At 52.0% G+C, this 27,765-nt stretch overlaps 1 long non-coding RNA gene across 3 annotated transcripts; it reads left to right on the top strand.

Moving 5' to 3' along the window:
* LOC115294322 lies at positions 1 to 26,622 on the top strand. Of its 3 annotated transcripts, XR_003909810.1 has the most exons (5): positions 1 to 154; positions 21,130 to 21,248; positions 24,663 to 24,766; positions 25,689 to 25,833; positions 26,287 to 26,622. It is a non-coding gene; the product is annotated as an uncharacterized LOC115294322 (long non-coding RNA). The 3 variants fall into 3 exon arrangements; XR_003909811.1 differs by lacking the exon at positions 21,130 to 21,248 and having other exon boundaries at positions 24,660 to 24,766; XR_003909812.1 differs by lacking the exons at positions 1 to 154; positions 21,130 to 21,248 and adding an exon at positions 23,516 to 23,553.
* The last annotated feature ends 1,143 nt before the right edge of the window (positions 26,623 to 27,765 follow it).

The raw sequence follows: 27,765 nt of genomic DNA on the forward strand, positions 1-27,765 counted from the left end.
TCCACTGCCTTCTCTTCCACTTTTATCTCCTTCTTTACTGGGGTCAGTATGCCTTGGAGGCGTTGGCCAGGAGTGACCCACTCCTCAAAGCTATGAAGAAACAAGTCTGCACCCAGACCTGGTGTTTCAGGACCATGGAGAGCATCCTACATAGGTAAGGCCCTCTCCCCAAAGAGTTGGATTGCCAGTAGAGGGTAGGAGAGCTGGTGAGGTGGAAATACGGGAGAGATGGTGGGGGGAAAGGCACAGACAAAAGTGAGGCTCATCCCCTCACTAACCTGGCCCTCCTAGGCTGGGTGACTCTGAACTGGGACTCAGAAATTTTCTATCCTAGACCAAAGACCCCCCCCACTATCACATCAAAAAGAATGGGAGGGGGAAGGGCAGCCTGCACTCTGGGGTGTGAGATTCTGGAGCACAGCTCTTTCTGGGATGCTCTGGGAACCTTTGTATGTAGAGTACAAAGCTATACAAATGAATAGATCAGGGTTTGAGGAGGTTGTTGGGGTTTTTTAAAATTTTTAATTGTGGTAAAGTACTTGTAAATTTACCATCTTAACCATTGTTAAGTATACAGTTCAATGATATTAAATATATTCAGATGATATTTTTTTTTCAAGAGAATGGAGTTGCCCTTAGGCAGACACCAGGAGGCTGTGTAGGTTGTGTTATGTGTACCTGAGAGAAGGGGGTAGTACAACCCCTACGGGTGAGGGGGTACCCAAGGGTAGGGAAAGTAGGAGATACAGACCAGGACCAGGGACCAGAACCAGCACCTATGAGGTCTGTTCATTCTGGCAGCTGCAGGGTGGGCGTGAGGGGTCAGGCAGAGACTTCCCTGGCCCCAGCTCAGGACTAATGGGGCCCAGGAGTCTCCTCTTCCCCCCAGCAGCTCCCTCTGGATGGAACTAGGAGCCAGATTTCAGAAGCAGTCCAGATGTTCAGGGGAGATGCAGGAAAGTGGAGCAGATGGGGCCTGGGATTCCTGAGGGGGCTGAGGGGAGGAGGGCAGCAGCTGGAGGATGTGCTAGGACATGTGCTAGAGCTGAGGCTGGTTCCAACATGTGCCAGGGCATGTGCCACAGGGTGTGCCTAGGATATGGGATTTGGGTAGAGTGCAGCCTAGGTCAGGTGGCCCTTGGTACCTTCCCTATACTGGCTACTAAGATCTGTCCTGAGCTGCCTCTAGCTGTGGCAGACCCTGAGGGGTAACACCTCTCTGCCATGTGCTGTGCCAGGGTACAGAGGTGAGGAAGATCAACCCTGGCCCTGCCTGTGGGGAGCTTAGTCTTTCCTCCAACGTAGGACTTTGGCTTGGACCCACGGGACTCGCCCCCCTCCCTGCATCCAGAGTGGCCACTTTTTATGGACACAGGAGGAAAGCCTTGCTAACAGGCCTGAGTGAGATGACCCAAGCTGTCTGTCACCTACTCCAGGAGCTCGCAGTTCATCTTCCCACCAGAGCCTTGCTCCCTGGCCCTGTCATCCCTGGTGGTCACTGCAGTTTCTGTGGATCTGGGTAAAGTGTGGACCAAGGCAAAGAATCTAGGACTGGTGTTTGTTCCTGCCTGCCCTGAGAACTTGAGGGCCCAGTGGCTTTTACCACTCACCCCCACTTTGCTGTTTGTGGCTGTGGTCAACTCACCATCCTCACACCAGCTTGGTCATGACAATGGTCATGAGCCCCATTTGGTAGAATAGCAAAATGAGGTGCAGAGAAGTAAAATTACTTGTCGAAGACACACCTCTTCAACAGAGCCAGGATTTGAACCTAAGTTAGAATGCCTTTTTTTCCCCCCTAAAATTCCTCTAGGCAAGGGGGTAACATTGGCTGTACACACCAACCAGTTATGTGGCTCTGGACAAACAAGTGCCTTCTCCTTGCTGGACCTCCATTTCCCTATTTGTAAAATGAAAAGGTGTAAATAGAGTTATTTTGGTTTTGTTTGGTTGTTTATTTTATTTTATTTTTTAATGTTTATTCATTTTTGAGACAGAGAGAGATAGAGCATGAGTAGGGGAGGGGTAGAGAGAGAGGGAGACGCAGAATCTGAAGCAGGCTCCAGGCTCTGAGCTGACAGCACAGAGCACAATGCAGGACTCGAACTCACAGACTGTAAGATCATGACCAGAGCCAAAGTTGGACGCTTAACCGACTGACCCACCCAGGGGCCCCTAAATAGGGTTATTTTGAAGAAGGAAGCCAGTGAGGGCAAATTGTGAACTGATGGTACTCTGACTGAGGGCAAAGCAGTGACCAGTTTCCTACATCTGCCAGACCCTGGTGCACCCCAGGATGTCAAGGGGCTTAGCAGGGGTGGGCTCCTCTGTAGGCTATAGTGATGGGGTTGGGGTGGAGTCTGTGGTAGGCTAGGCACTAGACCAAACCCTGACTTCTGGGGAGGGAGGACAGAGGGAGGTTAGGGAGATCTGGGGTAGAGACTAGGGCTGGTTGGGCAGGCCAGAGCCAAGCAGGCAGAGCCAGGCAGGCAGAGCAGAATGAAGCTCAAAGCTCTAGGGCTTTACAAATGGATTTGCTGAAATGGAAATTTCCACCCATCCCTGAAATGAGCCTGGCAGTGAGGCCAGGTCTGGTGGGGCTGCGGCAGCTGGGAATGTGGACAGGGACAAAAGCCAAACTGTCAAAACTCCTCAGACCTACCCACCCCTCCCCTTGCTACCCATATTTCTCTCCTTCCATTCCTCTCCCCTGTTCAGGTCCTCTGAATCCTCAGGAATCTTCAGAATCCTCACACCTTTGTGTACCTTTCTCACTTTCTCCCTCAACTACTCTGTGCCCTTACACCGCTGCACACCTGACACTCCCTCCCCCTCCCACTCTTCCTCACACTGCCTTTTCACCCCTCACACCACTCATGCCTCCCCACCCTCCCCACCTCACACAGCCACACACACCTGACACTCTCTCCACCTCCTACTTTGTCCTCATACTGCCCTTTCACCCTCACCCCCTCTCCCTCCCTTACCTTGGCTCGTACACCACTCCCCCATACTCCCTCTCCCACACCTCACACACCCCTTGCCTCCTGTTTCACTCCTTACACTTTACTGCTCCCGGGCTCACACCTCTCACTCCTCACACACTTTTCCCCTCCACTCCTCACCCCTTCCTCTCACCACTTTCTGGAACCCTCTCCTGCTCTTGACACCCCATCACACCTCTTCACACCTGATTTCACTCCTCTCACCAAATTATTGCCCTCCATCAGTAACCATGAGGTGCCAAATATCTCCTGGTGAGGAGCTGGGCCCTACACTCAGGACTCCTAACTCAGCCCCACCTGGCTGGGCAAGCCAGGAAATTACCTAATATTTCTGAGATTCTGTTTCCTCATCTGTAAAATGGGGCTAACAGCTTCCCCTGACTCAGGGCTGCAGTGTGACTGAACAGGCCAAGGCTGGCCAGGTCCTTGCCTCACACACAGGAAGTGTTCCATGGAAGTGTTGATCCTGTCTGTTGCCATTTGTAGTTAGCTGATACTTTGTGCCGGGCCCTTTGCCAGACAGTGCTGAGAGGGAGTGTGTGTGGGGCCTATGTGCCATGTCATGAGAGCTGGTGAAAGTACCAAAAACTGTTCTGGGGAGACGGGTCAGGAATGAATCTGATCCGGCAGGTGCGTAGAGCCTGAGTAATGGAGTAAGTACTAACTAGACTCCTAGGAAGTGTGAGCAGCGCCCAGCCTTAAAGAGGTGTCTGTAACACGTGGCAATGGGGCGGGGACTCTCCCTCCTCAGCTCCCAGCTCCAGACAGACTAGACTGAGACACTCCAACCTGGGCATGCTTTCCTCCCTAGGCCACTGCACTGGGGTGTGGAGGGCTGGGAAGGAGAGGGGATGCTGCCTTCCCATCACCCAAGAAGCTCTCACAGAAATTGAAAGGAAGAGAACAGGGGACTGCCTGGGCCGGGGACAGTCTCTGGAAGGTCCTCCTCCTGGGTAGGTGAGGAAAATGGGGGAAACGCCAGTGGAGGGGGTCAGAATACAGGAGCCAAATGGAGGGGGCAGGAAAGTTGTGGGGTTTGACTTACAGTGCATTCTTTTGTGGAACTCCTTGTTCCAAGCACTCAAGGCCTAGGTGGGAATGGGGGACTGACATGGCCCCTCACAAAGTTGTGATGCCAGGAGAGTCCGGGACCCCTGTAGCTAAAGGAAATGAGCACCTTCTGCCCAGTAGAGAAGGCAAGGGACAAGTTGTTGGGGAAGGTCCTGAGGGCTGGATGAATGGGGACTACCAGTCAGAGAACCAGCCCTGGGACCCAGTGTAAACTTGAGAGTGAGGGCTAGAGGGGAATCTGTCCAGAGATGGCAGTCTGGAGGCATGCAGGGGCATGCGTGGAGGGGCTCCCCCAGGGCAGGGGCCACAGAGCAGAGCCACGCGCCCTCCTCCTCTAATCACATGTTGACGTATTACTCATTATTAATTAAGTAAGAGCTCTGAGTTGCTCCAGGTTTCTTCCTATGCCAGTCCCAAGTGCTGAGCACCAGGCTGCGAGCCTAGGCCAAGCGGGACTCCTGGGTTGAAAGGGCTGCGGATGGGGTTAGAGGTGATAGGTGAAGAAGGAAACACAGGGGCCATCTTTGTCTATTTCAATGAAAAATGACCCTGGGTCTGGAGTCTGGGGGACAGGGCAAGGGACAGAAACAAGGAGCCTGTACATTGGGAAGCTGAGGAACGGTGGAGAGTTATCAAGGCCAGAGGAGGTGTGGAGAGGCCAAGGGTGGGCTGCGTGTCCAATAAGGGCAACATGTGCTTGCACCAAGGGAAGCTGCCTGTGAGTGAGGCCACATTGGCTCTGCACTTGTTCCTCTGAAACTAGGTCTGTGTCGCTGCTGTCAGGCACACCCAGTGCTGCGGGGGAAGGGAGGAAGTACGGTGGATTGAATTACCTTTCAAGTCTAAAGCCTGGATTCCTCTGGGCCTTGCAGGTGGGCGTGTGCACACATTCCCCAGAGCATTGTGGGCTGTTGGCTGTCAGGGATCTGGGAGGTTCACTCCAGCTTCTTCAGTTCTAGCTTCTTCTCCACAGGCAAGGAAAAAGAGGGGCTTCTGACCCTGGGGGCAGGCAGAGTCAAGTGAAAGGGGCAGATATCTGACCCAGTTCCAGTATGCACACCCTCAGACAAGACTGGGAAGACTGGTTCAAACCAGGAGTCTGTCTTGCTCTAGCCACACATGACCTTGGCACATGACTTAAGCTCCCTGGTTTCCTCACCTAAAAAGAATAATAATAATGATAACAGTGGCATGAGCCAGCTAGATTATGTGCCAACCACTGTGCTAAGCACTTTCTTTATATCCTCACACAGCCCTAGAGAATAGGTACTATTGACCTCCCCATTTTACAGATGGGGAAATAAGGGCCCAGGGAGGTTAAGTGATTTTCCTACAGTCTCACAGCTAGTAAATGACATGGTTGGGACTCTGATCTCAGAGCCTTACCCTGAAGGATGTATGGTACCCACATCCCAGGGTCACTGTGAAGAGTAAATGAGATAATGTACATAAAGAAGTATTTAGCCCAGTGCCTGGCACACAGTGAGTGCTCAAGAAAAAAATGTTAATGTTGCCTGTATTTATGCGAATATAAGCATATGAGGTTTCCTCTTATGCTCCTTAGAGGGCAGGGGGCTGAGGGGAGGATGGGGAAGCTGGTTGTAGGGTTGGGGGCTAGGAAGAGAGTGGCAAGGAGGTTGTGGTCCACGGGGCAGGTGGGCAGAGGAAGGAATGGAGGGCTGGGTGCAAAAAGAGGAGGGCGGGGCAAGCAGAGTAGAGGAAAAGGAGGTGAGTGACTATGTATTTACTTAAAGATTTTGCTCCGGTGATCGCCTCATTGGCCAGACATCTGGTTTTCCTGGACATCCCCAGGGAATGTAAGTCAGACAGCATTACTTCAGCAGCTCCAACGCCATCCACCCCAGGCTCGCCTGCACTGGCTGGCTTACAGGGCTCCGGACACTACCCTGCAGAATGTGGCCAAGAGAGTAGCGGATCTGCCCCCAGAGCTCACTGGGAGAGGGTAGGAATCCCTTCCAGTTGCTGGTCGCTTTCCTCTTACCTTGCTCAGAGCTACAGGCAATGGGGTTTGACTCTTCCACACACTCCACCTCCCCATCCTGACCTTCCCCCCTTGGTATGGGGATGAGAGGTTGTTAGGAACTGAAGAGAGCACTGAGTAAGCACCCTCTAACGCGCCTTTCCCCTCCTTAGTCACCTGGAGGGAAGATTCAATGGAGGAAAGCCCACTAGACAGCTGCCCCGGGCACCCATCTCTATGGGGCGCTAAAGCTTCAGTGGTCACTTAACGAGTTGGAAAAAAGAGTATTTAAAAAAGAGTGTTTACTGGGTTTGAACCTTGGGGTGGGGGGCGGGGGTTGGCAGGAACACTTCCACGAGCTGCCAGGCACAGCGGTGAGATTCCCGTGGCTCAGACTAGGACAACTGTTCATTAAACTCCTTTAGAAGGAGGGGGAACCTGGAGAACCAAAGGGTTTCCGTGTAGCTCAGTGCAACTGGCAAGGTTAGGACCAGAACTGAATTATTTTGGCTGATAGAAGAGAGGCTGAGTGCGGCAGCCTGCAGCCTGCAGCCCGGGGCGTAGTGGGGGCTTTCTGCCCAGTTCCTACACAGCCTCTCTTCCAAATAAATATTGAACAAATATTGAAAGAGTGTTGGTTGGAAGAGGCGCCGAATTATTAGCATGCCCCTGGCTCTTTTATTTGTTAGTCCAGTCCTGTTGCGGAAGTACCCTAATGATAGCTTTAATGGTTCCCTTCCTGTCTTGGGTCCTGACTGCATCTATTCAATCATTTATTCATTCCTTCAGGCACTCATTCAACAGATATTTCTGAGCACCTACTGTGCGCCAGGCACTGTTCCAGGTATTGGGAATACACAGCAAACTGCTTCCTCTATCCCGGTTGTCAGCCCCCCATGTGTGATTGAACCAGCAGAGATCTAGACTCTTTCCGGTGCCTAGATTGGGATTGGAGTGGGGGTGGGGTATCGGAAGACATTTCAGGCTTGGTCTCTGACCCAGGAGAAAATTATCCCCTTGGGGGACAGGGAACTATAGTTGAGGTATCTTTTTTGTGCCCATCCCTAGCCCAGCACCAGCTTTTCATGCCCTCAGGATTTGTGTGCTTATAAATTCATGCAGTGTTCAGGAGGGGTGTGTGTGTGTGTGTGTGTGTGTGTGTGTGTGTGTGTGTGTGTGTATGTGTTTCTCCCTGAGCAGAGCTCCATTCTGGGCAGCTGGAGGGAGGAGGGGGGTGCCAGAGGGAAAGAGCAGAGGATGCCAGGCTCCTCCCCCACCCCTTATCCTAGACCTCTCCAGGGCCTCTCTGCTGGTGCCACTGCCTCTTGGAAGGGACCATCTAAATATGGGACTAAGTCAGCAATGATTTCTCTCAGTCACCACAAGAGAGGACTGCAGGAAGGCCAAGAGGCAAGAGGGACCCTAGGGCTTGAAAGGCATCTTCCCTGAGAAATGTAAGACATTCCTAGAGCACATGCTCCCCTCCCCCACCGCTACCATTGAGATTGCTCCATTTAGCTGTCTGGGCTTCTGGGCATTATTCCAATATTGGAAGGTATGGAGGGGTCCCAGTCCTGATAGCCCTCTCCCGCACACCTTATGTGGCTTGGAGGAAGAGGGGCAGGAAATCCCTGAAGTCAGGTGTTCTCCTCCTCTAGACTGCATCCCTGACCTGGACACACACACACACACACACACCCGCCACCCCTAAAGTCAGAGACAAATGAGAATGTTCCTGAAGATGCTTTGGGGAAAGCAGCAAATTCCCTCCACCCCAACCCTGGGTTCTGGGCCAGGGCTGCTACAGCAGAGGAAGATTGGGGGAGGCAGAGGTTGTATGCGGGGGGGAAGCTGGTGGCTGGGGCTCACGTGCCAAGAAGGGGGAAGCTAAGTCTGCACAGGCATCCCCCCACCACACTGTCTGACAGAATGAGCTGCGTCCTTGTGTCTCTATTTTTAGTCAGAACTGAAAGGAAAGGAAGTTCGGGGACCAAGCCATCAGCCCCAGCTCCTGCTGCCAGCACCCATAGCACGTGGTGCGGGGGGAGGTGGGCAGGAGGAGCCCCAGCTCCTCAGGGAGGCAGGATGGTGCTCCCTCCCACCTGCCAGCACAGGTGCTGGGCCTGATGAGGGGACATACTCTGGATTGGGGCTGGGCAGAAAGTGCTGCCTCCTCTTGCTGCCTAAACACTGGCACCGCACTAGGTCTACCTGGCATAGTAGAATCTCCTGAAAGAGCACTTCTGTAGCTCCGTGGTGCTTTCTGTTGTGGGCTCCGTGAGTGGAGCCCCACCTCCCACACTTCCTCCTTCAAGATTTAAACATCTTGACCTCTGTTACTCTTCCTCAGTGGGAGACTGGTATGAGGCATGAGCCTCTCCTCCATCCACCCAGCAGCAGAGCTGGGAGCAAAGAGGGTGGAATGTTCCAATGTTCCTACTTCCCAGCAGTCGACTTAAACTTCACAGCTGCTATGGTCACTACCTGTGGGTCACAGTATGTTTGGGTCGCAGTATGCTTGTTAGAGCTTGGACTCTGCAGTCAGATAGACCTGAGTTCAAGTCCTGACTCCTCCACCTACCAGCTGTGTGACATTGAGGAAGTGGCTAAACCTCTCTGGATCTCTGTTTTCTTGTCTACGAAACAGGGATAGTTATAGTAACTGGCCCATAGGATTGCTGAAGATTAAATGAAATAATGTGAGAAAATACACATAATAAGTACTTAACTCTTAGTGAAATTTTAAAAAATTTACCTATCTTGTGGCGGGGCGGAGAAGGGGGAGGCACAGACAGAGAGGAAAACAAAATCCCAAGTCGGAACTGACTGGAGTTGTTTACCTTATCACTGCCCCCCGCCCCCGCCGCCTGCCATCCCCGCCCTCCCACTCCACCCCAAAGTCCCAAGCCTCTGACTCCCAGGCAGAAAACAAATGTGTAGCCCACCCTTAACCCAAAGAGCTGGAAAAAATCTTCCCTCCAGGCACCAGCTGCAGTTCCTAAGGCTCCCATCCCCCATCATCCCACCCTTGCCCCCAAGCCCAAGGTGGCTTCGCACAGAGAATCCTGTGGAGACATGGCCTGAGGCACCTTGTCAAGGGTAGGGCTGGGTAGAGAAAGTTGAAGTGTGTCTCAGACAAGACTGTCACAGAGAAGAAAGCAGAGCGATAAAGTGAAGACTCTACACAAATACAGAGTAAGAGTTTCTGTGGGTGGTAAATGCTTTGGAGGAACAGCTGGGTGAGGCACACAGACACATGTTGGGGGTCCATGAACCCTCTGAAAGTGTATTCCAAGAGCAGGTCCATAGCCTTCTGCAGAGTCTCTGAGGAATCTAGACCCCAAATTGGCTACGAACCACTATGGACTCTGGCCCAGAAATCAGGAGATGTGGGCAGTAAATCTTGTGTGCCTCTCACTCTTCAGCCACCAGCCTTCCTCCTTAGTTTCCCCACCTGCTCCAAGAGGAGGCTAGGCCGACTGATGTCTGTGGCCCAGGTGGGGCATTCCAGGATTCTGTGCAATCTGATGAGCAGTGACAGAGAGAATAGCCAGAACTGAGCCTTGGGAGGCAGGTTCCTAGGAAAGTGAGAGGGGGCCCCATCCCACCCCTTCCCAGAAGCTGACTTGGTCCATCAGCCAACATGTCAGCCAGCCAGCCGACAGAAACTGAGCTGCATCCCTCCACCAACCAGGGAGGCTGTTGCCATGGCAACTTCATATTTATCCACTTTAGCTCCTAATTAAGGGGAAAAGCATATAACATATTGGATGTCAAGGAGGCTTTGTGAGCCTCAATTTAGCAGCCGTGCCTGGATGTCAACCTCAAGCGTGATTGCTGTTAATCACCTTCCAAATTACCTAGACAGGTCACAAAGGGAAAGGTCTCCAGCAGTGGGGGGCAGCTGGGCCCAGGGGAGATGAGGTGGTAGGGAGGGCAGGAGGGGAGAGCTGTTTGTTACCATGATGTGGGGGGCTGCTGTGTGAATCTTGGCTCTTAGGCTGTGATTATAAGGTCTGTGGGGACAGGGGATAGGTCATTCCCAGTGACCCTGAGTCAGGGATCTCTACCTTGTGGGCTCACAAATCAAGACTCTTGGTCTGTAGAGAAGGACTGACCAACTGATGAATCAAGAAGCATATAAGGACCATCTGGTGGCCTCTGATGTCAGAAGGAAGATTGACAGATGACCAAGGCTGGTGGGTGCAAGCTGACCTGGTGGCTGGTGGGAGGATGACTACCATATGACAGATGGAAAATTCAGTGGAAGGCACTGACTGGGTGACTGGGTTCACCAGTGCATCTGTGATCTCGGAAAGGAATGCCTGGCCTCTCTACCCCAGCTCAGGACCCAGGCCTTCTGAGGTGCCGGTTTGAGCAAGCCCTGTTGCTGCTTCTCACCTGCCATCTGAGCTGTGGCCAGAGCCACATGCCTTGGAGGAGCTTCAGCATGTCCCTGGGGCTGTGGGACACTGGGTGTGGAGGTTAGTAGCATACGGTTAGGAATGGGGACACGGAGGGGAGGGTATCAGGAGAGTGGTTAAGAGCATGAGTTATGGGGTCAGGCAGACCTAGGATAGATTTTCAGCTTAGCTATTTACACCTGTGTGACTTTGATCAAGTCACCTCACCTCTCTAGGCTGTGGTTTGTCTCATCTCTTAGATGGGAAGGATGATAATTCATATCTCGTGGGACTTCATGAGACTTTAACAAGATGATCAACGTAAGGAGCATAGCACCATGCCTGGCACATGGAAGCCCTCAATAGCTATTTAGACATTATTAGCCAAAGTGACAGCCCCGGAAAAGAGAGGCAGGCATGTGGTGACTGAAGCCTGGGGCTGGAGGCAGGTGAAGGAGCACTTACCCCCTGTCCACTTTTGGTCGAGAATCTAAGAGAAATAACTCACAGAAGAAAACCCTGATGAAGGCAGGGGACAGGCTGGGGGCTGAGTGAGGGTGTGAGATCAACTGGAACCCGTTGAACCTGTGTACAATGTTTTTCAGTCTTAGAGTGGGCAGTGTCAAAAGAGGATGTCATTGTACTCAGACTTGATGTCAGCTAAGGGCCAGAAAGGAGCGTAGTGCAGCCTGAACCTGAGAGATCATTAGAAGTATTGGGATGATGGGCGACTGGGTGGCTCAGTCAGTTAAGCGTCCAACTTCAGCTCAGGTCATGACCTCATGGTTCATGAGTTGAAACCCCACATCGGGCTTACTCTGTCAGCATGGAGCTCACTTTGGATCTTCGCTCTCCCTCTCTCTGTCCCTGCCCTGCTGGCTCTCCTTCTCTCAAAAATAAATAAAACATTTTAAAAGAGAGAGAGAGAGAGAGAATTACCTGCAACGATTCTATAAGATCTACTGTCTGGGTTCACCCCACATCTTCTGAATGAGAATTTCAGGGGTAGAGCCTGGGAAACTGGCTTAAAAAAAAAACAACTCCCACAAAGGTCTGAAACCAGCCAGGTGTGCGACTTACGGTTCAAAATTAGAGGCCACAGTGGGTCAGAGATGACCAGAGCTGGAAGAAGGAGTGAATAAGCCCTCCCTCAATCACTTCACCTTCTACATATAATACCAGGGTTCTGCTAAAAATTATATTCAAAGAGAAAAAATTCTGCAGCTAAGAAGTTTGGAAAACATGTATTATGGTAATAATAATAATTACCGCTAACATTTATGAATTGCTGACAGAGAGCCAGGCACTATCTAAGTGCTTCACATGGATTGGCTCTTTTAATCTTCTCAACTGCTATTGAGGTAGATCTTCCCATTTATACAGATGAGGAAACTGAGGTTCAGAGAGGTATGTCAAAGGTCGCATGGTTAGTGGTGGAACCAGGATTTAAACCTGGGTGGTCTGAATCCATGCCAGGGCTACCATCCCATTCTATAGCCAAGGAAACACAAGTGCCAGAGAAGTGAAATGACTTTCCCAAGGCCTCACAGCAAGTTAGGGGAAGAGGAGGAATTAGAACCCAGGAACTCTTCTCTTCCTCCTGCCCTCCATCTCCACTCTTCAAACCTATTTTGCAGAGAAAAGTTAAGGACAGGCTGTCCTGAGGGAAAGAATCTCAACTCTGTCCCCCTCTATAGGCAGAGTCCCAGAATTAGCAGGTGGAGTAGATGGATATTGGAAGGTTTCTGACTTGGAGGAGGAGGAGAAGCTTGCGACATGGTGACCATGGGCCCTGGCAGCCTCACCAGTCTGGTAGGAGGAGTTGCCGTGCCCTGGTTTCCGCAGATGTGGGCTGCAGCCGTCCTGCTGAATGGGAGGCTATTAAGGGAAAATGCTTTGCAAGGAGCTAAGCAGCTGGGAGCGGAGATCGTCACAGCCCTGAATGGGGGACTTTGTCCCCTCAGGGGACCGGCAGGCGCTTGCTCTCACGGTCTGTGTCTGGAAGACTGGCTGGTCAAGAGGCCAAGGGCGGTCACTCCCAAAAAGGCTCCATTCCCTCCCGTGTCCTGTCCCAGGTCCTCTCCCCTAGCACTGTCCCATATCCAGGATGGCCAGGCGGTTAAGCACATGGGCCCTGGGACTGACAGCAGGGCCACTTTCTGTAGGTGTGGAAATGTGGGCGTGTTGCTGAAAATCCCAGTTTCCTCATTTGTAAAATGGAACTGATAAGTGTATCTCTTTATAATGTTGTTAGGAAAATCGAGCAAGAACACAGACTCAATGCTTTAGTCGTGCTGGTTCTCGTGCATATTCTCCCTAGCTGAGATCTTCCTCCTCCTGGTGTATGTCCATCCGGGTGTGAACTCCTCTCCCAGGTTTCCCGCTCATCCCCCAACCCTCAGCAGCCAGGCGGGGGCCCAGGCTGGGTCTCTTTACTAAGAGGGAGGCTGTATGTGAAGAGAGGAGGAAGCATCAGGCGAGGTCCAATCTAGGAAGGAAGAGCACTGAGGACAAAATGCAAATTCCAGCCTGTGATACGTGATCCCCTCCATCCCCACTGCCACTCTGGATACTCTTGAAGCCTTACATCTGCCTGTTCTCTCCTCCCCAGGCCTTCACCAGGTCTGTGTCCTGTTCCTGGAAAGCTCTTTCCCCAACTAACTCCTACCTGGCCTCCATACTGCAGATTAGACAATCCTGCTTTTCTTTACACCAGTGTATTGGGTGTGCCTCCCGCTCTTGTGCTAAAAAGCACCCAGCCCCATCCTCCAGACTGTGAGGTCTGTAAGGGTAGGGTCTTCGATCTGTTTACTAATCTCTCAGCTTGTAGCATGGGGCCTGATCCAGAATAGCCAATCTATAAATACTTGTTAGAAGAAGGTGTGAATGACTGAATGAATACATGAAGTGGCTGAATACTGGATTGGCTCAGGCTGGAAGGCGGGGGCAGAATGTCTGGTAGGATGAAGAGGAAGGGGAATGGGTGCTTTAGATAGGACTGTAAACAGTGTCAAACCTTCTCTCCCCAGGAAAAGACCCATGCTGACCCCCTCTGTTGGGACCCAGCCTTGAAGTTAGGCCACCAGCATAGCATCTATAGCCTTGTCCTTATAGGCAGTATTTACTAAGGACCTACTGTCTGCTAAACGTGCAACATCTGATACACACATTTATTGTGTGCTGCCTCTTTTCAAGAGCAGCTTTGTGAGATAAGAACCACAATTAACTTCACTGCACAAAACAGAAAATGAGGTCCTGGGAAGTGGAGACATCCTGCCCCGGGGGTCACACAGCTAGCAAATGGTAGGTAGGACTGGAAGTGCAATTAGCACCCAGGCACATCTTCTTGATCCTGGGACTGGAACTCTTAACCACTAGGCCATCTTACCTTCCCTGCAAGATGGAGCAGAAGCCACCCTCCCACTTCTCAGGAAGTGGAAGTTGCTGGGAAACAAAGCTGGAGAAAGTTCAGACCAAATGTTCAGTTAGTGTTTAGTGAGCAACCACAGTGCACTGGGCCCGGCAGGAAATGCAGAATTGGCGGCCAGCCGGGCCAGCTAGCTCCCCATCTGAGCAGACAGACAGACAGACAGACCCCAGGAAGAGGGGCGGGTGATGATAGCCGGTTTGGGGGGGTGCCAGCCCATGTGTTGGGAACAGCTGGCATTCATCACCAGCAGCTCGAGGGTGGACGGTGGTGGGCCCCGAGAACAGGGCACAGGTACACAGAGTTGTTCTTGGAGGGGCTATTTGGAAGGCTTTGCACATTGGAGGCTTAATCACTCGGCATTTGCTGAGCTCAGATGGTGGCTTCTTGGCACTCAAGGCACTGACAGGGGTGACTTCTATGCCTATCCCCAGAGAGGAAGTTTTTCTGCTTCTTAGAGCTCAGCAGAGTACTCTAACTTGCTCATTGTCTCCCAGCGCTTACAGGATTCCAAGCTTTCACGGTGCCCTTCTCTCTGCCGGATGTAAATGTCATCCTTTTAGCAGAGCACAGAGCCCCTCATTCTGTGGGAGACCCTGGGGGCTGCTCTCCCTGATTGTCCAGTGGGCTGGAAGCAGGCAGCCCATTAGGCTCAGCCTTCGGCCGTGTAGAAATTACCCAGCGAGGTGTGAGGAGTGGCAGTGGTGGAACCACTCTGCAGAGTGCTAATTTCTCTCCATTCCTCAGGAGAAACGTGGCTCCTCAGTTGGGGGTACTGTCACATCCCTGCCCATGTCCTAGTGTCATCAGACTGAGAGGTGAACACAGCAGGAAGGGCCCAGACTCCTGCACTCAGCTGGGACCTGGAGAATTCTGAGAAATGGGAGGCACCACTCTAAAGTTCCCATGGTTTGGTGGCTTTGGCTCAAGATGGCAGCCTTCTAACCCACATGCAGCCTTGTCTGGTGCCACAGGACCAAGCCAGGGGCCAGGTATAGTGCCAGGATGAGGGGCTGGCACCAGGTGCAGCTTGGAGGTCAATGTGGGTTGGAGAAAGGGCTGGGTCAGATGAGAGGTAAGGGCTGGAAAGGCAGGTGAGAGGTGGGGTGGGGACCACCCTTCCCCAGTAGTGGAGACTAGTATGAGGATGCACTGGGGTGGCAGCAGTGGGGGCTTAGGGAGAGATTCGTAGTGGAGGTAGGTGAGAGCTGGAGTTGGAAATGAGATTGGGATTATTATTGCTGTTAGGGCAAGAATTCAAGGTGGACCTTCGCTTGATTTTGATACCAGGGAATGGGATCCGGGGCAAAGTTGTAGTTGGGATGGGGGTTGGTATTAGGGTTGGAGATGTTGTAAGGGTCAATTGGTCTGCTGTTTGTGTAAGAGCTGAGGTCAGATGAGACAACATTTGGCTCAGAATCAGACTGAGAAAGGAGAACCTGGGTGGCTCAGTCAGTTGAACATTTGACTTTGGCTCAGGTCATAATCTCACAGTTCTTGAGTTTGAGTCATGCTTTGGGCTCTGTGCGGACAGTTTAGAGCCTGGAGCCTGCTTCAGATTCTGTGTCTTCCTCTCTCTCTGCCCCTCCCCTACTCATGCTCTGTTTCTCTCTCTCTCAAAAGTAAATAAACATTAAAATATTGTTTTAATAAAAAGAATTAGATTGGGAAAGCATGGGAACAAAATTTTCTCTTCACTGACCACTGTGTGCACTTTCTCAGTAGGTGGAAAACCCAAAGTGGGACAACTACGGCTGTCTTAGAACTCACCTGCCATCAACCACCTGTCTTACCCACTTACCTCCACCTTCCCACCCTTACCTTCTTGTCCTTCAACTCCCATTTCTTGCTGTAGGGCAGAGGCAAGGCTCACGTATTGTCTCCTTCCTGATCACAACAGCTGGGGCTGAGGACTGTATTGTGTCCTTTTTCAAGCAGCTGTTTATTGCAGAATCTTCCAGCTTTGAGAACTGAGCAAGACCCCCAAGGCATTCTGGGTAGGACTCCATCAGCAGGGCCCTCATCCTAGGGGTGAGTGGGGACATGGAGCACCTTCCCCCGACTCCTTCCTGGCCCTGGCCAGGGTTCTGACCTCTCTCTTTCTTTCTGCAGAGGTCCTAGCCCCTGCATGCCCCTTCTCGCTTCTCAGTGTGACAACCTGACATCCTCTGGCACTCAGTGCTGGGGTCAGGCTTTTAAAGCTGTCATTGGAGAGACCATGGCCCCTCTCCTACTCATTCCCCTGCCCCAGTGTCCCTTCATGCAGAAACAGGCATCAGGGCATGAAACAGAGGACGACTGTGGCACTGCACTGCCTTTTAAATGCAGGCAATTAGTGGCTAAATAAAATATAGAATGAGCATCTCTGCCTACTTCTGGCAGGAGCTCACGGAAAGCTGCCAGGGGTTGGGGACCGCAGGAATGGACTGGGGAACAGAAGGTGGTAATCCCAATCTCCTGCTCTGGAGCTTTTTGCTGGGACAAAGTCACAGAGAAGAGGGGCTCATAGACTCCTAATAGACTCATCAGCCTCGTTAGAAGGTTAGGGAGTGCAGGGGAGCTGTGGGGGTCTTGAGGGAGCCAAGAGAGAGGCCTGCAGAATAGCAAAAAGAAGACAGTGGATTTGGGGCACAACAAACCTGGATTTGCACCCTGGCTCTGCCACTTACCAGATGTGTGACAGGGGCAGGCTGCTTACCCTTTGCAAGCCTCAGTTGCCTTGGGCTATAAAATGGGGATGATAATAGTCTTACCAACCTCTCAATGATATTGCTAGATGTAAATAAGTAATAAATGCTCCACATCTCCCCAAAAGACCTCCCCCAACCCCGCAAAGGGAGTGAGGCCTCAGCCAGCAAGGGTTAGAGATACTGCTGAGAGGTCACGCATGGGTGACCAGGGAGGATAGGCCCTGGAAGAGAACTGGAAGCCTAGGGAAAGCTCAGCTGATTTCATTACTGGGCTCTTTCCTCACCGATGTCCCCCTCAGGTGTTCTAGAGAGAAACAGGTGGTTAGACTGAGACCTTTCAAGTGGAAAGAGGAAGAACTTGGTCCTAGCCACTGTGTAAGCCCCCTATTTAATCTTCCCCCACTACATCCTACTGGGTTGCCATGTATAGATAACCACCTTGGATAATTCACTTAACATCCTGGAGCCTCAGTTTCCCCTGCAGTGTGGCTTTGACAGCAGCATGTTCCTTAATTCTAGTGCTCTATAACAAACACAGTATTCTCACAGAATTCTGGCACCTTCTTTCCTTTACCCACTGGTCTCTCCCATACTGCTCCCATGCTGAGCAGAGCCCTCACTGGGGTGCTTCAGGGGATGGGGCAGGGTCATGAAGCCACTCACCAGATGGCAGTTGAGGAGACAGAAGAGACTGGGCCAGGAGCTGGGACAGCCAGTCACTTGGCTCCTGTTCCCACGTGGACCCCCATCCTAAAGCTCCAGCTCAGCCCTTTTCTTTAAATAAAAGCAATGACGTCATCCTTGTTCTTAGCTGCTGAGCTAGAGGGAGGTGATCTGAGATACTGCGGAGGGGAACCAAGAGATGCCGAGGCTGGGGGTGCGGAACCCAAGGAGCAGATAAAGGACAGATACCAAGCCCCCCCTGGGAGCACCTGTATGTTTGTGTGTCCTGGGGTCCACCCACATGTGTATGTTGGGAAACTGCAGAATCACAAAGTGTTAGAGCAGAGATGGAACCTCATGGTACTGCTAAAAAAGCAGAGGCTTATAGATTGATTATGTGGTGGAGTTAGACAGATCTAGACAAGGCTCTTTATGTTTCTGAGTCTCAGTTTTCTGATCTGTAAAATAGAAGTAACACTGAGGTTGGCCTTGCAAGCATTTTGGGTGAAAGGATTAAAAGGGATAGGGGAGGATTTGGGATGAAAGGATTAAAAGGGATAGGAGAGGATTGGGGTGAAAGGACTAAAAGGGGAGGCCCTAAAGAGCACCATCCCATGGTCTTGCACTGCATCCCATGTTTCTGATCCATCCCATAACCCCTTTACCCACATTCACCATCCCCTAAATCCTTAGCCAATGTCCTGTAACTCTATCCCAGTTCCCCTCCATCCCTGGCACCTAAATACCTGGCACATAGTAGGTGCTCAAATAAATAGTGGCTATCATGAATATGACTGGGCAGAAGTGATGCCGTCAGCAAGATGGCTGAGCCGGCATCAGGAGGCCTCTCCTGGGATCAGGCCAAGACTTCCCAGCAGAACTCCTGGGGCTGGGCTCTGCCAGGCAAGGGGCTATGTAGTCATCACTGTCTCTTTGGGCTCAACTGTCAGCAGCTCCCCTCCAGTCCCAGGGAGCCTGGGAAGCACTTCTGTTCCTCCTCTCTGGGTACAGCCCTGGGTCCTTCTGTGGAAGCCTTGGGTTACTTTCCCTGAACATCTCTGAAGCCTCCCCTCAGGGTTTGCTTGGGCTCTTGGCAGCATCTGAGCTCTCACTCCTGGGTGACAGCTCCTGTTCCTTCTTGGGGTCTCTTTTCCTCCCCACCCCCACTTGCAGTGCCTCCCCATCCTTTTGATCATCTGCTCCCTTCTCTGTGCATTCCCTCCTCAGTCCTTTCTTTCTCCTGTTTTGGTCTCTTGGATGTCTGTTTCTATTCTGTTTCTATGCCTGCTTCTTCCCTGTTTTCCTGCTCTGTCCCTGTCAATGATATTAACTGTCTTGCTGTCTCTCTCTGCCAATTGCAATATCTTTTTCCATCTCTAAACGGTGTGCCCATCCTTGAGCAAAGGCCCAAGGAGGCAGGTCAGATCAGTTACCCAGAAGGGAAGGGCCCCCCACAAGCCCTCTTCCCAGCCCGTGTGGGGTGCAGCCCTGGCTCTCTCTGCTTCCTGAGCACGGGTGTGTGTGGGCCGAGGGCAGAAGGCCCATCTTGCCTGTCATCTGGAGAGACGTGTGTGCAAATGTTAGCTCTATGGCTCTGATTCAGCTCCCGGGCGGCTGGCTGAGGAACATGATGACGGAAGGGGGTGATGGGGACCCAGAAAAGGGAGCTGAGCTCAAGATGGAGTTCTGGGGTTTTCACGGAGGACCTGGGCTGCCTAGAAAGGACCCTGGGTGGGATAATGGAATGAGGGGGTGGGGGTCACAGGATGCAGTGATGTGGACTGGATGGAGCAAATGGGAAGAAGTTTCAGTGAAGGGTGGGGATAGAAGGGGGCATTGAGTGGGATGAAGGGAAACATGGGTGGGATGGAGGGGACCTGGGATAGAGTTATAGGACATTCGCTAAGGAGTCAAGGGATGGTAAATGTGGATAAAGGGACTATGGGATGGATCAGGAATGTGGATGAAATGAAAGGCCATTGGATGGGGTTCCTTGGGGCCTCCCCTTGGCTGCCACTCACCCATCTCCCCATTGGCACCCCCTGCCAGGCCTCCCTGCCCTTGTTGCTTCTTTGCTGCTTCTAGTTCCTCACCTCTCAGTCTCTAGGCTTGTCCGTCTCTCCTCTCCCCTGAGCAGTTTTGAGTTGCTAACTGCCCTTTCCATTTAGGACATTCCCTCATAGATCCCCTCATCACTTTGGTCTGGTCCTGAGGGTGGACTAGACTGTATTTCATGGATGACCCTGCAGAGACTGTCTGTGTGGTCCAGAAAGAAGTGGTCTAGTTCCCACTCATCCTGGTCTGGTGAAATCGGCAGATGGCCTGAGGATCCTGAGCCTGGGGTCTGTGAGCTGGGTGTTCTGCTGGTCAGGATCAGAGCAGGGATGCAGTCTCCACCACATTCAAGTCAGCACTGCTGGACTCTCAGTAGGTGCCCAGGGCCTGTGTGTGTCCAGGCCATAGATAGTGTATGCAGTCAACTTAAGGCTGAATTTGCCAGCTACTTCTCTTCCCCAGGACCTTCATCCCATGTCTGTATCTGCAGGGGCCTGGTGGGGCGCCACTATTATCTTAGAGTTTGGAGAGAGAAGGCCAATTTCAAAATATATCATAATGAGGATAGCAATATTGGCAAAATTACTGGGAGCTTCCTCATACTAGCCTTTAGGGAGGCTCTGAACATTTTTAATTCAAAGAAAAATTTCACAGCTATCTATGAGGTGGGCATTATTTTTATCTCCACTTTCTAGAGAAAGAAACTGAGGCTCAGTTATGTTAAGTCACCTGCGTGTATTCGTACCAGGGCCATTCACCTCCACAGATTGTGCTCTAAACCCCTGCAGACTCTGCAAAGCCCCCACAGACAACCCCTGTAATGGGACCCTGGGAGGTGAGAGTGAAGGAGCTGGGTGCTTATGGCTCTTCCCCCAAAGCCTGGTCGGCCTTCCATAGTACAGGAAGCACTTGCAGTCCTGCGTGGACCTCCAGATGCCTCTACCTCCACTGACACCCTCAGAAAGCCGTTAATTAGTTACCTTTGTAGCCAATGGGGGAGGGGAGGTTGACCTAAATTTAGGCTACTTTCTTGGGCTGTGGATGAGCACATGGGGTGGCAGTGAGTGGCTGGCCAGGGTTCTCTGCTGTCTCATCAGCCCTGCTCTGCAGGCAGCAGGACCCCTGGCAGGCTGTGGAGATGCACAGAGACACCCTCCCCCCAGGTCTCTGTGTGGGTGCACTGGGCTGCTGTGTCCCTGTGGCGCCGGTGGGTGCGTGACGATGGCAGCTCCCACCCAGCAGAGCGGCAGAGCCGTGAACAGAAGGGGCGAGCTGCCGGCAGCTTTAAATAGCTCCTCACTGTATCTCACTTGCTGAAGCCCCACCCCCACCCCCAGTCTGGCTGCCCCAGGGAGGGGCTGCGTGAGCCCCAGAAACGAGGCCAAGACAGAGGGGCTCAGCCCCCCTCCAATTCAGAAACACCCTCCAGTCACGGAAATGCCTGCCAAACAACACCTGTTCATCACTATGCCTAAGAGGCACAGCCCACTTCTTTTCTTGGGTGGGTGGGTGGGGGGGTCCTGGAAATCTCTTACAGGACTGTGGATTGTCAGTGGAGAGGCTGTGCCTGGGCCTGTATCTTGGCTGCAAGGAGCAGCAGGCAGATTTTCATTCAGGCCCTTCCTTAAGTGGGGGGCAGGAGGGTGCACTAGTCCCATCCACTGTGACTCTAAGCAGCAGCCTGCCACCCTCTGTTCCCAAGAGCAGTCACTGTTGACCCCCTTGCTCATCAGCTCACCTCTTCACTTTAACCTATGTGTGTCTACACACAGACCTTGATGATTTGACCCTGCAACCGTATCCCTCATCACTCAATTTCCCCACCTCATTTCAGCCATCAGACCTTTCTGCTCCCCAAACACGCCTGGCCTATTCCTACCTCTGGACCTTTGTAGCTGCTGTTTCCTTTGCCTGAAATGCTGTCCTGTGAGAAATGCTTCTCTTCGGTTACATGTGAGTGACTGGTTGATGAACCCGGGTCTAACCCATCAAACAATAAGCTCCAGAAAGGCAGGAACTAATTATTCTTTCTACTTAATATTGATCCCTAGAGCCCAACACAGTGCCTGTTACATAGTAGGGGTTTGGTAAATATTTGTAGAAAGAGAATCGCTGGCAGAGCCCTAACTGTAGGCAAGAAGCCTGGTGTGTCAGGAAAAAGGGCACTGGACATAGAGTCTGAAGTTTTGGCCTCAGGCCTCTGCTCAGCCATTGCCAGTGCTGGCACAATCTTAGGAGTACCTTTTCCCTTCTGGGCCTCAGGTTTCCTGAGTGCATTGAAGAAAGTGGCTCTGGGCCTCTGAGTGGTTGCCTCTTCTCCTGCAGCCTTGGAGCCAGAGTGAAGCAGAATGCACGCACATCCCTGGGGAAACCCCCTATCAATCTGCCTCCCCACAGGGGCCTGGAGGAGGGCGGTGGCAGAGACTTGGCCTGGCGCTTGTAAGAGGCAGCAAATGACTCAGCCCTGGGAAGGAGGCATCCATCACCCTGGGAAGGCAGCAAGGGGAGAGAAGCAGAGGAGGGACAGTGTGGGCGAGGAGGAGCGAGTGAAGGGGGAGACAGGGCTCTCAACTGCTTGGCTTCCTCTACCACTTCTCAGGCCTGGGGCCCATTAACAGACATGGGGAGCTCCACGCACAGAGAGGGGGAAACCAGAGAAGGAAGGAGAGGGGGATGAAGCTTGGGGGTAGGGGGTGTCAAATCCTATGAAACCACGCAGGAGATAGAAAATGTGGCCTTGAACTACTTGTAAATCCTGAGACTAATTGCAAAAATTCCTCCCCCAGATCCACTTATCTGGCTTCTTCTCAGCTCAAATGTCATTTCAACAGAGGCCTTCCCAGAGCAGCCATCTGTCCCCCACCCCTCCATCACCTCCTTATTGTCCTCAGAGCTCGATTGCTCTTTGCAATCACTGTAATGATTTGTTTCTTGGCTTATGGTCATCTCCCCACATCCCCCTGGGATGTAAGCTCCCTGAAGGCAGCAGCCTCCCTATCTTGTTCACTGTTTTCTCACTAAGGCCTAGAACAGTGCCTGGTGCAGAGCCACAAGTCATTGTGTGTTGGGGAACTGTTTTCGATTACTTACATGCATTACTCCATCATGTCCTAATTGTTGAAACAGGCAACATAGAAGTGCCTGGGTGACCTCACGGTTCATGAGTTTGAGCCCCAAATCAGGCTTTGCACTACAGCGTGGAGCCTGCTTCAGATTCTCTGTATCCCTGTCTCTGTACCCCTCCCCAGCTAGCATGCCCACACACTCTCACTCTCTATCTCAAAAATAAGCATTAAAAATTTTTTTAATAAAAAAGAAAGAGGCAATATAATTATTTTTCAGATGGAAACACTAAAAACAGAAAGATAAGTTATGTGTTCAAAGGCCACATAGCTGGGAAGTGGTAGAGCACCTATTTAGATCCAAGTCTGTCTGACCCCAAAGCTCAGAATATTTGGAATGTGAGAGCAAAGGGGCTGTTGGAAACACTGGGGACAGTGGGGGGAATGTTGACCCAAACCTCCCAAGTTACTGATAAAGAAACAGTGGCCCAGAACAAGGAGGTCCTTTCTGAAGTTAGTTACTTAATTGAGGATTTCTAAAGGGAAGTCCTGCTCAAAACAGCTGCTGTCCAACTTCGGGAATTTGTTACCCTCAAGGGGTCTTCACAAGCTGAAAATAGAAAGGAGTTCAGGAAGGGTTGCGTGGAATTAATGGATGATGGGTCCCCAGCGGTAATTAAAGGAAGCGAGAGATGCTGGGGTTCCGGCTAGACGTGTGAGGTCAGCGTCACTGCTGGGGACTGCCATGGTCCCCACCAAATGGGTCCCAGGTACTCCAGCAGAGAGAGCCGCAGGCTAGGGAGCACAGGGAAGGCACATGATCTCAGCCTCCCAACCTCCTCTGGCAGCATCTGGCTGCCCCCCCCAATTCCTCTTCCTGCCCCCTCTCCTCCACCACCCCCCCTCCACCCCACATCCCCAGGCCCAGCTGGGCTGTTAGGGGCCGGGTGTCTTGGCTTGCTGACTCACTCACCTGCCCAAGATGGGCAATTTGCATATGTTCTGGTTTTCTGAGTGTTTTCTTTGTTACCTTTTTTTTTTAAAGAAAAAGCTATTTTTGTAAGGTCTTCATTACTTCCTAATTATTCATACTCCTTCCATTTGTTTGCCTTGTTAAATACAAAACTCAACAGCAGCTCACATTCTCATTTGTTTCAGATTCTTCATGGATCTCATGTCCATACCCATTTCTTCTGGTGAGCTCAGGGTGGGAGAGGACCCCATGCCCTCCCCTCTCCTCCCAGAGCATTGGGCATCCCCAGCCGTTAACGCCCTTCCCCCATTCTGCCCCCTACAGACCCCTGTGGGATCCACACACTCATTACCCTGGTGCCTGGACCTCCCCGCTCTCCTTCCCTTCTCTCCTCTACCCACAGTGTCTCCCTTCTCTCTTCTCTGCTCTTGCCCCTTCCCCTTTCCTGTACCTTCCTCCATTACTTCTCTGTCTGCCCACCTCCCATGGCTTCCTACCCTCTGCTTCACCCATTTATTTTTTATGCCTCATCCTTCCCCCACCCCACCCCCATCTTTACCCTTCCCTCTTCCTTTCCTACCCTCTCCTCTCCCTACAATACCCTCACATCCCAGAGCTATTTGAATCTCCAGGGCTTGCTTTCACTTCACCCTGCCTCCCACTCCCCCTTTCTAAAATACAAAATATTGGGGCATAAGCCCAAATAGTCCTGTGTCGCTGGCTGCTCCTATGGGAAGGTACTGTCCCTCTTGGCTCTCAGGTGGTAATTCATTCCCTTGCACCTCCCCCACCCCAGCCCTGCAGAGTCCTCCTTAAATTTGTTTAATCTCTGAAAATTCACTTCCTGGAAGCCCAAAAGCAATGGTTGATGGAGGGGTGGAGTGGGGAAAGGTCCCTAGGACTCCAACTCCCTGGAGTAGTGGGTTCAGATCAGGTCCTTCTTTGAGCCATGTTGGGGTGTCAGGGCCAAGGCCAGCAACTCTCAACAGATCCTGCTCCTACTTTATGGAGGCCCTGGCAGGGACAGGGGCCCCTGTTAGCCCCTCAGATCCCCAGGCAGGGGGTAGCACTCTTGGAGAACCACTGCACTAGAGATGTCCACCTGTACACACACAGGAGGGTACACATTCATGCACAGAAGCATTTGCAAAACAGGAAGGGTGAGGCAGCTGGGAGTAACTGGAAGGTAGGAGCTGAGCTGGGGAATCACTTGGCCCCAAATTGCTGATTCCCAGTATCGTTCTCTCTCACTGTCTCTAGGCTCTTGTTCTCTCTCCAGGAGTCTGTATTCCTGCACAGCATCTCTTTCTCATTCTCCCCTTTACCCAGCAGCCTTCCAGCGCCAGCCAGACTTTGCAGCCTCCAGGTGGCTTCCCAGCAACTCTGCACACACAAGCTCATCCATCTCCATCACCCTACGAGTGAGTGGCAGGCAGGTGAGAGCAGATTACAGAAGATCGGGCTCAGCTCCCCACTAACAGGGAGCTTGCTCACCATGAGGACACAGCCAATTATTCCCCCTGTTCTGGGGAGTAATCATTAATGCCACAGGAAATTCTAAACAAGCGATTAAATCATTACTAGGGAAAATGCAGTGAGCCTGTGCCACCACTAAGCCTCCCTGGTACTATTGGTCTGGGGAAAACTTACCTGCAAGGTGGGGGAGACAGGGCGAGAGAGGCATTGTTCTCACCCCTGCAGCCAATCTGGGGGCCAGCCCCAAAACCGTCATCCCCACTCTGAGCTGCATACCCAGCTACTATCCCCCAAAACTCTCCGACCCCCAGTGATACAGGTTCTCTTCCAGTAAGCTGATGAATCTATTCATTTATCGACGAGTATTTACTGAGCACATGCTATGTGCCAGGCATTATTCTTGGGCCCACGGAGATACTGGTAAAGACACATGAGGTCCCTGCCCTCATGGAGCTCACAGTCTAGTAGGGAAGGCACACAGTTAAAAAATGAGTAAGTTACTAAGAAAATAATTACAAGGCAGCAAGTGCTGAGGAGGAAAGCATTGAGCCAGGATGATGGCTGCTTTGAATGGAGCATCTACTTGGAGGACCTTGAAGGCCACCCATCTGTCCCTTGGATTGGCCAGCAGTCTGTGCCCATCTCTTGGGCCTGCGGATCATGTTTTGTATAAACTTGTGCAACATCTGAGCAGCCCTCTTCTTACCCTGAGTCCCCAACATGCTATCTTTGGAAAGATAATGAGTATCTAGAACAGCTACTGTTTTTTAGCACGTACTATGTGCCAGGCATTGCACTAAGCAATTTATGGTCATTACATCATTTCATCTGCAGAGGAATAATAACGTTATGAAGTAGGTGTTTTTAATTCCCATTTTACAGATAAGGAAACGGAGACCAGGAACGTTTGAGCCACTTGGCCAAGACACACAGGAGGTAACTGGGAGGTTGAACTGAGGTCTGTCTGAGTCCTGAGCAGAGGCATTTAACCCCCACCACATCCTACCTCCCAGGAGAAACATGAGAGGTCAGTGCGGGCTTTGCAGGATCGATTTCAGGGCTGACAGACCTTGAACACTGGGGTCCCAGTGGACATGGGGCTATACTGGGCTGGCTGTTGGTTACTAAAATATAACAAGAAAGGGCTTATCCTCCTCCTCCACCTCTCCAAAAACGCAGCACAGAGAGGGGAAGCACTGGCTCAGGGACTTTGGGGGAGTCCCCTTTGGCTTCCATGGAGAGTCCATGGTCCCCACCTCCGCAGCTGTCCTCAGACCCCTGCCACCTTTGGAGGGCCTTCAGGCCTGCCATCTCCTGCACCTGTAGACAGGCCACACCCCCAAGGGGTGCTGGGGCTGTCAGAGGCAGACGGGACCGAGCCTGTGTCTGTGGTGACTAATCGGCTGGTGCTTGGGAGGCCATGGTGAATTATTCACACAGATTCTGTGAATTATTCAAGTTGTTATTATTTATTTTTCAGATGAGCCTGCGGCAGAGCCTCCAGGCCCATGTTCAAAGGATGACATAACTCCTGACTCTTGATCGCCTGTGTCTGTAGAGAATGAGTCAGGCTTCTCTCCAGCCTCAGCCAGGAGTCCCGAAGAGCAGGCTGAGGGCAGGGAGCTGCTGCCTCCGGGGCAGACTCCTGCAGAGCCCCAGTCCTAACCCCAATTATAGAATTAATAGTTACCATTTACTGGGTCTCACAATGCCCTGGCACTGTTCTTTCCACGTGCAGGCTTAAGTGAACAGCACAGCCACACTATGAAGTCTATTATAACCCCATTTTAAAGATGATGGAACTCAAGGTCAAAGATGGGATGTTCCTTGTCCAAGGTTACCAGTTAATAATTGGGATTCTAGCTCAGGTCTGTGGGCTCCAAAGCCAGCGGCTGCCTCCCTGTTGCATATGTCAGTGGATATTGTGCCTGACCCCATCCTAAGGAAACCCCTTGGTCACCCTGATTGCTCCCCACCCCCACCCTAGGCTTCAAACCACTCGGAGGGCAGACCACGCCCAGTGCCTCCAATGCTCTCCAAGGAGACTTCTGCATCTCCATGGCAACAGGATCCCCAGCAGCCAGAGAGCTGAGTGTGGTCTACCTGTGAGGAGCTGAGGTGGCCTTTGCATGCAGAACCCCTCAGGTGTCCCCAGGCTCTAAGCAAATGTGACTCAGGGTATTCTGGTCCCTCCCCAGTTTCTCTAAGCCCTCCCTCCAACCCCAGACATAGAGCACCCCTCCCTCACAGAGCTCTGACAGCAGAAGTCAGCCAGCCTCCCTGCCTCCTCCAGCTACCTCTCCTGCTGCCTCACCTCCATCCCTCTAGCTGCAGCCCCAGTGCTAGTTCCTTCACCTCCTCCATAGCTGCCCTCAGGAAGAGGCAAACTAGGCAGAGTAGACATGTGGACTCAGCCCTGGGGACACTTTAAGGGCTTCTTGTCAAGGTGAGCATAGTCTCACAGAGACACCATCCTATCCTGAAAAGGGTTCTTTGTCTTCCTACCACTCCATTCGTTCATTCATTCGATAAATACTTATTGAATGCCCACTATGTGCCAGGGCTGGTTCTGGTTGCTAAGGCCAAGAGCAGTGGGGCCTCCCCCCCAGCGAAGGTCCTTTCCAAGTTTAGCCAGGGCCCCTCCCCCAGGACCTGTCTCTCCTGACATGGAGGAGACAAAGCCACAGACACACTGGATTGCAGCATGACTCTACTAGTCCCCGACCCTCTGGGTGACCTTGGGCCAGCAGCTTCCCAGCTCTGCCGTTCCCCTTCTTAAAATAAGGGACTGGAACCAGAATCTGCTTTCTTAGGCCTTCCAGTCCTGCTTTTCTCAGGTGTCAGTAAGTCAGTAACAAAGACAACATCGTCATTTCCATCCGACAGCTGTGAAAGTCAGAGGTGTGCACGTGCCTCATCTCAGGTGGACTTAATGGCTGGCCCTCTCTTCCCGGCTCTG

The sequence above is a fragment of the Suricata suricatta genome, chromosome 6, assembly GCF_006229205.1.
Source record: "Suricata suricatta isolate VVHF042 chromosome 6, meerkat_22Aug2017_6uvM2_HiC, whole genome shotgun sequence".
Classification (NCBI taxonomy): Eukaryota; Metazoa; Chordata; class Mammalia; order Carnivora; family Herpestidae; genus Suricata; species Suricata suricatta.